The following is a 13,390-nucleotide window of genomic DNA, read 5'->3' as shown; positions in this document are numbered from 1 at the left end:
AATGGCAAACAATTCAAATATGAAAATCAACACCAATTCCACGACATTTCAGACTCCCTGCAACCACTCTCTGAAGGCTGAAGAACTACTCTGAAAATTTCATCACCACAAGATTCAAACTTTCCTCTGGCAAAGTTCACTCGTCTCGAAGAGGGACATCTTCCAGATCGCCCTGGAAGTCAGCACGAAACTGCACTGCTGCTGTTATCACTATTATTTATTTAAAACACTTTTGCTAATGCTTCTTGAGGGGGTTGACTCTTGTAACACTCCTCTGCCCCTGCAGTTGTGGCAAAGTTTTGTGTTTGGAATCCAATTTCTTGTGCCAGAACCAGAGTGTGCTAATACCACACGAGTTACACACGCCAAAGGCAGAAAGTCACACCAGCAGAGAGTGAGACTTCGACTCCGTGCTGAGAAACCGAAACTGTTGCAAGTGTTGCCAGAGAACGCAGCTCAAACAAATATTGCCACTGTTCTAGGACTGACGGTTGGTGAATTGATGAAACACGGAAAAAATCGTTTGCTACCCTAACCTACGACATTGAAAACGTTCAGATTGATTTTATTCCGTGCAAGATTGAAGAAAAGGAACTACCCAAACCGTAGTCAGCACACTGGAACGAACTGTTCGGCTGTGAATTCATACCAACTCCTCACAGGCATAACTATTCTTCTGAACCATCAGACGGCTCAGAGTTCATCTTCTAATAGCTCCCCCCACATGAGGGGGCCAGGCAACCGTATATGCAAAGCTCTCCACCAGCGTTGATGGAGAGACCCCTCGACTCGATTGTACTCGTGTCATTTGTGTTGGAAGCCGCAAAAAAAAACTTCGTTTGCATCTGCCTTCCCAGTGGGTGGGTTGAACTTCCTGGCAGCAGCAGTTTCCTCACTGGAAACAGTTTCGTTTATTTACATTTGAAATAAATGCCAAGAGTTGGGTGCTGCTGGCTGAAGTTTGCCTTGGTTGAACCCACCAGTAGCAAAGTTCAAGAGTGTGTAAATCTTGACTTGTCTGTTGCCAGTGAATTCAGCACGGGGATGCAAACAGTAGGAAATTAACCATGCATCTTCATTTGGTAATGCAATAACTTTAATAGCTATGACCCTGGCTGCTGCTTCTCCGATTTTCCCGGAATGGTTCAACGATCTGCAACTGGGGTAAATATTGATGAGGGGAAGTTTGCACTGGAGAATTCCGTGAAGTGAAAGTCTGTAAGCATTGTTGCTTTCGATGCTGCAGCAGTAATTGGATAATTATTGAGTTTGTTGTTGCAGTTCCACTGGTATCGTAATTGACTCCAGGTTTGATGAATTTTTTTGGGATCTTGGTAGAGTAGCGACACTGACACAACGGATAATGAAACATCAAGTGTAGATTTTTTAAACATTCTGTACAAACGATGATTAAAAATGAGTGTATTTATTTCTCGCTGAAAGTGAACCACAATTTACACATTTGTTTTAGAAACAAAATCAATGTACATTTTAAATGTTTCGCCTCCAGTTATTTAAGAAACCGCGTTTGCTTAAGGGTCATTCCATCTCAACTGTGCACGAAAAAGTGCAAATTTGAAAATTACCCTCTCCGATCCTGCTCAAATTTGGCTGAGCTGTTGATACTATCAAAACATGCAAGAATCCCGAATTTCATCCAAATCGGACCACCCCCTCCATTTTTGTACCTCCCCAAAAAATTGACTTTTTGGCGATTTTTGGCCAAACCTCCTAGTTTCAAACGGCGATAGCTCAGGAACCACAAATCTCAGAAGGTCGTTCTTTGACTCAATTTTGAAGGAAATCGGACGTAGAAACCATTTATGTGATCATAATGTTGATTAATTTATTTTTTCTACCTGTATTGCGCAATTGAAAACATTAAACGGCCGTATCTCAAAACACCCCAACTTATTTTTTTTATTTGACCTCACCATCGTGTTCTCCGGCCAATTTTACATAAGAATCACCTATCGACAGAAATGAATATGTTTCGTTCCAGAGATATCGAATTTTAAAGTTTTGTGTTTTCGAGATTACCTGCATCAGCTTCATTCGCCGCATCTGCTAGAAGCACACAGGCGGGCTGATCAATAACTGCTACCTGGCCATTTATTGAAATAATATTTCATCATAAATAATCTTCATCAAATTGAGCAAAAATTAACTGTATAATACTGTAGGAAACTGAAGTTTAATCGCAAATGTTTATCTGCTCAAAAAAATTATTGAAGTGAATTTCTGTGTTAACCCACTGGACAGAGCAATGACGACACACAGTAAAGGGCAGAATTGTTGGGGTGTTTTGAGATACGGCCGTTTAAAGTTTTCAATTGCGCAATACAGGTAGAAAAAATAAATTGATCAACATTTTGATCACGGAAATGGATTCTACGTCCAATTTCCTTCAAAATTGAGTCTAAGACCGACCTTCTGAGATTTGTGGTTCCTGAGCTATCGCCGTTTGAAACTAGGAGGTTTGGCCAAAAATCGCCAAAAAGTCAATTTTTTGGGGAGGTACAAAAATGGAGGGGGTGGTCCGATTTGGATGAAATTCGGGATTCTTGCATGTTTTGATAGTATCAACAGCTCTGCCAAATTTGAGCAGGATCGGAGAGGGTAATTTTCAAATGCTGTTCCGCTTCAGATGGAATGACCCTTAATCAAATTTGCACATTCACATAAGAAACCAAACATTTTGATGGATGAATTTAAAAGTCGAGTTCAGCAATGAGCAATTTCAGCCCAAAACAGGATTTTTTAAGTACATTTTTCTCCGATTTCAATGATACTTTGTAAACATTTTTGTGTATATGGAGCCAGTTTCACACGATAATGACATTTGAGAAGGGCGTAAGTGTTTTAAATATTTTTGTATTTTGTAATTTAAATATTGCTGTATCTCGAAGTCATTGCATCTTATCAAAAAGTGATCGAAGACAAACTTGTAGGAAAATATACGGACTTTCTGAAAAAAATACACTGAAAGAAAAAAACACGCCACTTCTATGAAATGTTTTAGATTTTCGGTCAATATTTTTTGGTCAATTTTTTTGTGAAAATAGATGTTACAAAAATACCTACGAAAAATGCAGGATAGAGCAACTCACCTTTAAAAAGTACAAAAATCATTTGCTGAATTTTTTTAAAGTGCTCTAAACGTCAACATTTTCAAACACCAAATGCGGGAATCGATTCTCCAGACAATGTTACATAAAAGTATCCATATTGACCACTGTCTGAAGTCTAATCTTTGTGAAGTTACAGCGGTTTTAAAATAAAAATGCTAAATTGTTTTTTGGTGCTTTTTGGCAATTTCTTTAAGACAGACTTGATTTTCAGCCTCAGAAATATTTTTACCAGACAGCTCATCAAATTTCCCATAAATTTCCCTTTGACAGCATTTGAATTGGAAGTATGGGCTCACAGATATAAACTTAATCACATTGATCGTATCTGACAACAGTTTTTTTTTCAGTGTAGTTCAGTGGACGGTAGCAGCCTGGAAAGTAAATTAGTTTAAATCATAAAAAAACAGTTATTTTGAAAAGTTAAAAGCTCCCAGTACCGAAAAGGACGTAATAAAAATAATTTCATGAAAAAACAGTCAAATTTTGTCAAAAAATCGTTTTTTTTTTAAATAATGCAGTGTACATTTCCAATGTCGCTATTGCATGAAAAGGCTACCAGATTTCTTCCTTATCTTACGGATATTCGGATAAAACGGATTTGTACGGAATTTTTAAAACTTTGTTTAAAATTGAATTCCTTTTTTTTTTTTTGGTCAAAGCTTTTGCTAATAGGACATATTTATTTAACTGTCAAATTGATTTTGAAGGGATTACTTGGATAGTTTCCCGAGTTTTCCTCAGTTCAAAGTTGAGTATCAATATTTGTTGCAACATGATCTAAAGGCTTTCTGAAAACCTGTGATAATTTGAATTAACAGATCTAGAGTTTGTTTTTGAAAAGGTCCCATAAGCTATTGTGTTTCATATATTTATAGAACCTTTTTAAAAACACAAAAAACGTTACTTAATCCACCTTTAGGTGGTTGGTCCCTTCCTCACATTCAACATCCCCCCTTAACATGTTGAACAAAAACCTCCAAAAAGTGTATAAATAACACATAAGTGCTAATAACTTTTGAAAGGGTTGTCAGATCTTCGATGTTTTAAACTCGTTTGAAAGAAATTTCATTTATCTAACTAACGACAGGTTGCATGATGAACCCGGACATCATTTTCTTTGAAATATATGTGATCCGGCCTCCAAAAGGTGTATAAATAACACTTAAGTGATAATAACTTTTGTTAGGGTTGTCAGATCGTCGATGTTTTAGGCTCATTTGAAAGGTCTTTTTAATACCTTTCTGAAAATGTATAGCATGATAGGTTTTCCTGCAAAGACCACCCTTTTTACAATCTTCCGGACATACGCCAAAAACGTTTTTTAGCATAACTCTTTAAGTAATTTACTAAACTTGCTGATTTTAAATAAAAACTTATGGGACCCCAAGACGGATCTAATGAGACTAATACGGTCAAAATCCGTTAATCCAGTCCGGAGGTAATCGAGTGACAATTTTTTTGTCCACCCACCTACACACATCCACACAACCATTTGCTCAGAACATGATTCTGAGTCGTTATGTATACGTGAAGGTGGGTCTTCGAGGTCAAATCAATAAGTTCATTTTTCGAGTGATTTTATTGCTCTCCCCAGTATAGTGAGGAAGGCAAAAACTTCGGAAATGTTTTCCTGAAAACAAAGAGATCGATATTATTCTTAAAGCAAACTTGACATTTCGTAAAAAAAATTACGTTCAGCAACAAAAAAATGGAAGGACATGAAAATTTCATTTAGCAGATCGCAGTTAATTTTGTGAATATTTTCAAACGTGCAAATCTGATAGCTGATTTTTAATTCGCAAATTCCAAATTTATCCAAATGATTCCTTGACAGTTTTTGACATACCATGGTGTCACATCGGCAAAGTTTAAGGAATTTAACTCAGCAAGAGTTGGTAGGCTTAGTTATACTAAATGTTTTTTTTTTTAAACATAAACGTTTCATTCTCCGCCAACTCACATAAAATCGGAAAGAGTTGCCCCGACCCCTCTTCGATTTCCGTGAAACTTTTCTCTAAGTGGTAATGTTGGTCTTTGACCACGAATCCAAGGTCCATTTGTCGATATCGATATGACGTCAACGCCGACTTCAGCTCTTCAAAAATACCCGACTTCAAAAATTCCGATACGAAGTAAAAGTTGCTGAAAATTAGCTGAATCCGATGCCGTCTCCGAGGTCTCACTCCAGCTCGAACTTCAACGTCAGCTCCGACTTCCTGGCTCTGTGAAAATAATAACAGTTTTTGTTATTCACATTTCAAAAATTCAATTCCCTTAGGGAATATAACAAAATTAAAAAAAAAATAACTTTCAAAAGGTAATTTCATCGGATAAATTTTAGCATAAAGACCCCATTTCATGGTCAAATGACCCCGACGAAATTGGTCAAAAAAAATCAAAAGTTCTAGCCAATTTTTAGTAAAGTCCCTTAAGAGCGAGTTTTTCACCAATTTGTAACAGGTCGTATCGAGGTGCTCCGATTTGGATGAAACTTTCAGCGTTTGTTTATCTATACATGAGATGAACTCATGCCAAATATGAGCCCTCTACGACAAAGCGAAGTGGGGTAAAACGGGCTTCGAAGTTTGAGGTCGAAAAAACACAAAAAATCTTTAAATTGCTCGCATTTCCGTAAAACTTCATCAATTCCAACTCTCTTAGATGCATTCAAAAGGTCTTTTGATGCACTTCAAAATGTGCTATAGACATCCAGGATCGGTTCGAATTTTTCTCTTAGCTTTTACAAATTACTGTCAAAAATGGGTTTTTTTTAAAACCTTAATATCTTTTTCCAACTGCCTCCAACACCCATACTCCCATAGGTCAAAAGATAGGTAATTACATGGACTATAAGCCTACGGTGTTAACTTTTTGGCCAATCGCAGTTTTTCTCATAGTTTTTCGATTTTTCTAGAACAAACATTTTACAACGTTAGTTTTTACCCTGTAGGCCGCCATATCGGCACTTTTTGGTCTCAATTTTGTCATATTCGGAATCCTCGGACAATTTCACGTAAGTTAGAAGTATTGGAGTTTTAAATTTGATTGGAAAAAATTGCCATTTAGAATGAATTAAAATATTTTTTAACAATTTGTTGGATTAGGGGTAAAACAGGTTTTCGCCTACTTGATACAGCATTTGACGTATTGATCACAGGGTAAATAAGATCTATTTCTTTTTTCAAAAATGTTTTATTTAATTATTTTTTAAATCTGAATTACAACTCCAATACATCTAACTTACGTGAAATTGTCCGAGGATTCCAAATATGACAAAATTGAGACCAAAAAGTGCCGTCTTCTTGGCCTGCAGGGCAAACACTAACGTTGAAAATGTTTGTTCTAGAAAAATCGAAAAACTATGAGAAAAACTGCGATTGGCCAAAAAGTTAACATCGTAGGCTTATAGTCCATGTAATTACCTATCATTTGATATATGGGAGTATGGGTGTTGGAGGCTGTTGCAAAAAGATATTAAGGTTTAAAAAAAAATCAAATTTTAACAGTAATTCGCAAAAGCTAAGAGAAAAGTTCGAACCAATCCTGGATGTCTATAGCACATTTTGAAGTGCTTCAAAAGACCTTTCGAATGCATCTAAGAGAGTTGGAATTGATGAAGTTTTACGGAAATGCGAGCAATTTTAAGATTTTTTGTGTTTTTTTGACCTCAAACTTTGAAGTCCGTTTTACCCCACTTCGCTTTGTCGTAGAGGGCTCATATTTGGCATGAGTTCATCTCATGTATAGACAAACAAACGCTGAAAGTTTCATCCAAATCGGAGCACCTCGATACGACCTCTAGAACAAACCGAGCAATATTTACAAATACTGCCTCTTAAGGGGTACATCCAACAATAAAAAAGAATCAACTTTCAAAATTTCAACTTTTTTGAATAATGTTAGCTAAAGGACCACATTTCATTGCCAAAATAATGACCCCGAAGAAATTGGTCAAAATTATCTTAAAGTTCTAGCCAATTTTAGCAATGTTCCTTAGGGAGTATAAGAGGGGAGTATATCAAATAATTTAAAAAATCAGCTTTCAAAATTTCAACATTTTAGAATAATTTTAGCTTAAGGACCCCATTTCATGGCCAAAATAATGACCTCGACGAAATTTGACAAAATTATCCCAAAGATTTAAACATATTTAACAAAAGAAAATATAATAACTGATTGCGTTATGGACACTTAGAAACTGTTCCATTTGTGCGATTTATGGTAATTTTATTTCTAAGTCAGAATACCAAACGAAAAACAAATCTTGTTATTGGGAGAGTTTTTGAAATGTATAACATTTCTTCTTATTAGCGTGTTATTAAACATTGTCAATAAAATATCACTTCAATACCAAGTTTTTTTTATTTTATCAGAAATTATTAGTATTTCTTCTTCTTGAAGTTGATGTTCAGGATAGAATAATAACACTTTTTTGTTATTTTATGATGATTATTTATTTATTTTTATTTTTTTATGTTAAGTTTCGATCATCCAAAGATTTGTATGGGACTTGCAAAACCCTGAATCAATAACAGACATTGTATTTTAAATTTTGTTTTCTTTCTTTTGACATCAAATTAGACTCAATTTTAGTTAAAATTGTCAAACTTGGTAGCCTATTTTGGCTATTAAATTTCAAATTGGCTGCAATCCACAAAAGCTTTGGAGAAAAACCATTCGGCCCGTTCATTTTTTTTTTATTTTAATGTGCACCTGAATCTGGAGTCCCCAAACTTCATGCTATCCCTCTAGTTGAGCGTAGTCATTTTTGTCATTTTTTGTAGGTCAGTGTTATAGAATAATTGAAATAAAATAGGTGGCTTTATACAGTCTATTCATTGTAAAATTTTTGAAAATTTCGCTTGTTCTTTTTTTAAGCTTTTAGTTCCGGAGTAGATTGATACTTAGCAAATTTTCAACCTTCTGTTTTCCTTTCTGGTGATTAGGAATGATTCTAATTTTTATTTATCAAAAAGTTAAAATTTCAAAGAAAATTTTAACGTTTAAAAAAGTGTTGTATTCCGTTATATGATTTGGTACTCACTCGCTCCTACAGCGTCAAAAAAAAAATGCTGAAACATTACCCAAATTGAGAAAAACTGCATCCTTCAGCGTCCCAAATGCCATCAAAACAGCTGAGACAGCTTTGAAAAAAAAAGAGCGAAGTTGGGGGACCAAACCAACCCAGACCGGAAGACTTGCGCCAAATTGTTCCAAACGAAGATAAGGGTCGCGTTAGGGTGACCAAAACAGTTTTCTTTGCTACTGGAAGTCGTGATCACCCTATTCACGCGCTCATAAAGTGCGCGCGACACACGGACGGGGGAAAAAATGAATTGCTTTATAGCATCCTCAAAACTGCTACTAGCTGTATAAATTTCCCTACGCTCCTTCGGATGGCAATGGGGGAGTGCATGTGCATGTGTGTTTGTTCGTATGTTTGTGAAGTGCATTTTGGATGGTTCATGAATGCATCGCTAGCGACCAGAAGAAGAAGGAAAAGAAGAAACAAAATATGAAGAAAAAAAAACTAAGAAGAAAATGGTAAAGTGCAGTTCTAGAACTTCCCTCTTTTACGAAGAATTTCCACCACCAAGATGATCGTCATCATCATCAGGAGCTTCATGACCATCAAGGGCTCATGAAATGTTCTCCTCTTGTTGGTGGTGATGGTGGTGTGGCTGTGTGTGTGTGTGTGCGCGCCATCCTATTGTTGTGGGAGACAAGCAAGTAGTTTTCCTCGTTTCTTTCAAGTCAATCCCCTTTCCACGTTCTCCTCGGTTTCCTGTTTGTTTGTGTGAAAAGATTCTTCATCCCGGCACCAATTTTCATGGCAAGCGAACTTGGGAGTTTCAGGAAGAAAAAGGGCGGGATACTAGTAAAAGGGTTTGGAAAAGTGTGTCATGTAAGTCTATTCTTTTTCTCACTTCATTCTGTGCCTCACCGTCTTGCTTCTCATTTTCCAACTCCTTCCTCCCGGTGTTACGATGAACAATGCGTTCGGGGAAGGGTAAATTGCTAATTTGAATTGTGTTTTCTAACCAACAAATTACACCTTTGTTACAACCAGTTCATGCTTAGTAAAAGTAATTCAATCCAAAAAAAATCACTTATTTTAAATTCTAACAATTCGACACCTTCCCACTAACTTGTCGTTCGTCGCTATTTGACGTTCCGAGAAAAAAGCGTTTTAATGTTTGACCATGAATAAACAAAAACGAAAGCACGCAATGTAAACAATAACAAAAAAACGTTATTTAAGCCACCGATGGGGGTTGATGCCTTCCTCACAATTATGTACCCAAGTAGCAATCCAAATGCTCCTAAGTTTTATCAGTTTTTATAAAACATTTGAAAAAAGCGTCTTGCTTTTATAAAAGCTTTTATCAAGTCTTTTTGGGCTTAGCAAAATACTGTTCTAGAATTATCTTGAAAAAATCTTGAAATGTTCTCGAAGAACATGGAGCAAAGTTTTATTAATCTCTTTTTTATGTACTTACAGTTATCTTGAAGAAGATATTCCCAGATCAAATTGACTTCACCAAATCAGTATTAAAACCAAGTTGTATAGGGAAAGCTTTATTCGAAATCATTTTGTCTTGACCTTTCAAATGTCAAATTCAGTCTACTTTTAGCAGCAAGAAGATCAGACGTTTCTAAAGTGCCGGGCAAGCTCTTTTATTAAATTAAAAAAGATCATACTGCATTCGTAATTGTTATGTGAGTTAGTGATTCAATTGTGTCAAATTTAGATTCGTGAGGTGATGAAACAAGTGTTGTGCATCTTTCTGAGCTTCCGGCATTGAACAATGGAAGGCGTTTCCGAATCATCAAGTGAAAAAAAGTGACAAGTATTCTTTTCTGTTGTAATAAATAAATAAAAACGGTGAACTGAACGAAATCCTAGTTTCATTCAAATTTGACGAAAACTCGTTATTCGTAATTCACGAAAATGACGAAAATGTGCCAACACATGATTTTTGGATCTATCTCCAGTGGACTAAAACTTGCATGCGCTACGGTCGCAGTATTGTGCATTTTACTCTGGGTTAAAACTATGTCAAAGCTCACTCCAGTCTAGAACCCCTTGCTTAATCTTAAACAAGAGCTTTTCAAGAAACGTTGTTCTTGATCAAGAGCATCTCAAGAAAAGATGTTTTTCTAATAACTTTAAGTCAGAACAAATAGATTTAACGAATTTCGCCATGTTTAAATGAAAAAATAGCGACCTAGATGGACGCCATGATGATGATTACAGCTAAACAAGAAAAATTTGCTTAAATTTTATGAAAAATGAGAGTTATTCTGACAGAATAATGTATTCGGTGTCTATTTTTTCGAGGTATCTCTAGAAATTGATTGGTGAAATTTTAATGGCATGGGTTTTCGCAATATGATTGAATCGATAATCAAACACTTATTTATATAATTATTATATTCATGTCACCGAATAAAGTTAACCATTTGTCGTTAAAAGTTTCAAAGAATAGTTGGATTTAATAAAGTAAATCTTGCACCCATATTTGCTTGATAAAATATAATTTATCCTAATCAAGAATAAAAAAGTTTAAATCATGTTTTATTGCGGCTACCAAGAGATCTTCAATAAAGCTACAAATTTGATTAGCTTTAGAAAAAGTTCTATTAGATCTCTTGAGAGTATCTAGAGAGTCCGTTAAAAATCAACAGCAATACTGTTTGGCTCTAGAACTCTCCTGAAATACGATCTTGACAACCTCCTAAAATAGTCCATTTTACACTTAATGCTGCTTTAACTCTTCTTTATTGCTGCTTTCAGGATAAAGCGGTTTTTTGCTCGAATCTTTCCAGAGACTCTTAAAATATTCTTCCAGAGTGAATTAAAACGTAAATTGTTACTTGGGTACATATTTGTTTCTGTAGTAAGAATGTCAAACCTACAAATTTTATCTAAATTTTACTTCTTACAACATATCTACATGGAGTATGGGGTCTAGAATCTCAAAAATCATTGGACGTAATATTAGAACAACACCTACGGGGCTGTTTCATGAAAATTGTTCACTTTCAATAGTTATATTAATTTAAAGTTTTGTAAGCAGTAAAAAAATATATTTGTTCATTTTTCCCGGGAGTTTCAAATCAACAAAATCCCGGGAGCCAGATCTCCGGATAGATCCGGACAACTTTTTCATCAACATATTTGGGATCCGGTCTCTAAAATGTGTACAAATGACACTTAGGTGCTCATAACTTTTGATAGGGTTATCAGATCTTCAATCTTTTGGCCTTTCGAAGGGCACACAACGATCCTAGTCGATCCTGATTTTTTGGTGATTTTTTCTTCCTATACACCCCTCATAAGCTTTCAAGTCTGTAGGCCCATTTCTTTTCATCGCATCGCTAATAGCTCATCAGGATCAACTCGGATCTCCTTGCACCCTTCGACAAAGTTGATGGACTTGATTTTCCTACAAGAATCTCACGCTTGGTCAATTTTGGGTGAGACCTGCGCCACCAAAATTCTAAAGCGATGTATTTCTCCATACATTTTAGCGATTTTCCCCATATAAACTGCAACGATAAAAAGCAACCCCCTAGCCTCTTCAGATTTTCCTAAATTTTCATTTTTTCTTGTCACCCTAATGACCATGCTTCTCCATCGAAATATTTTCCTAGTACATTATGCTGGAGACGCATGATGCTTAATGCTTTTTTCTAGCCATTTTGAAATCACTTACAGTCATGCCTCGGTTTTGCACGCCTTGGTTTTGCACTGCCCCGGTTATGCACCGTTCAGCTGCCTCGGTTAAGCACGGCCAAGTGCTTAACTGAAGCACAGAGCTTATGGGATTTTGGCTATATGGGAGACATTGGCTTTAATCATATGGGTAATTCTCCGCCAACTCACACAGCAGTTGCCCCGACCCCTCTTCGATTTGCGTGAAACTTTGTCCTAAGGGGTAACTTTTGTCCCTGATCACGAATCCGAGGTCCGTTTTTTGATATCTCGTGACGGAGGGGCGGTACGACCCCTTCCATTTTTGAACATGCGAAAAAAGAGGTGTTTTTCAATAATTTGCAGCCTGAAACGGTGATGAGATAGAAATTTGGTGTCAAAGGACTTTTATGTAAAATTAGACGCCCGATTTGATGGCGTACTCAGAATTCGAAAAAACGTATTTTCATCGAAAAAACACTAAAAAGTTTTAAAAATTCTCCCATTTTCCGTTACTCGACTGTAAAAATTTTGGAACATGTCATTTTATGGGAAATTTAATGTACTTTTCGAATCTACATTGTCCCAGAAGGGTCATTTTTCATTTAGAACAAAATTTTCATTTTAAAATTTCGTGTTTTTCTAACTTTGCAGGGTTATTTTTAGAGTGTAACAATGTTCTACAAAGTTGTAGAGCAGACAATTACAAAAATTTTAATATATATACATAAGGGTTTGCTTATAAACATCACAAGTTATCACGATTTTACGAAAAAAGTTTTAAAAAGTTGGTCGTCATCGATCATGGCCGTTCATGGTCACCCGCGACAGACACGGACGACGAAACAAAGAGAAACGCAAAAGTAACTTTTTCAAAACTTTTTTCGTAAAATCGCGATAACTCGTGATGTTTATAAGCAAACCTTATGTCTGTATACCAAAATTTTTGTAATTGTCTGCTCTACAACTTTGTAGAACATTGTTACACTCTAAAAATAACCCTGCAAAGTTAGAAAAACACGAAATTTTAAAATGAAAAATTTTGTTCTAAATGAAAAAATGACCCTTCTGGGACAATGTAGATTCGAAAAGTACATTAAATTTCCCATAAAATGACATGTTCCAAAATTTTTTACAGTCGAGTAACGGAAAATGGGAGAATTTTTAAAACTTTTTTAGTGTTTTTTTCGATGAAAAATACGTTCAAATCGGGCGTCTAATTTTACATAAAAGTCCCTTTGACACCAAATTTCTATCTCATCACCGTTTCAGGCTGCAAATTATTGAAAAACACCTCTTTTTTCGCATGTTCAAAAATGGAAGGGGTCGTACCGCCCCTCCGTCACGAGATATCAAAACGGACCTCGGATTCGTGATCAGGGACAAAAGTTACCCCTTAGGACAAAGTTTCACGCAAATCGAAGAGGGGTCGGGGCAACTTTTCCCGATTTCGTGTGAGTTGGTAGAGAATTACCCATATGAAAAATCATGCAAACATCAAAAAATTATAATGTTTTGGAATCGGGATGATGTCAGTTATCCTTTAAAATTATTATTTTAT

The 13,390-nt window shown here is 35.9% G+C and overlaps 1 protein-coding gene across 3 annotated transcripts in view; it reads left to right on the top strand.

The window, feature by feature from the left end:
- LOC6042017 (cytoplasmic polyadenylation element-binding protein 2) overlaps window positions 1–13,390 on the top strand; it is a 605,979-nt gene that overhangs the window by 85,169 nt on the left and 507,420 nt on the right. The window lies entirely within an intron of this gene.

This window comes from Culex quinquefasciatus, chromosome 1 (genome assembly GCF_015732765.1).
Source record: "Culex quinquefasciatus strain JHB chromosome 1, VPISU_Cqui_1.0_pri_paternal, whole genome shotgun sequence".
Classification (NCBI taxonomy): domain Eukaryota; kingdom Metazoa; phylum Arthropoda; class Insecta; order Diptera; family Culicidae; genus Culex; species Culex quinquefasciatus.
Note: the sequence above shows the minus strand (reverse complement) of the source record. Positions and strands in the feature narration are given on the sequence as shown.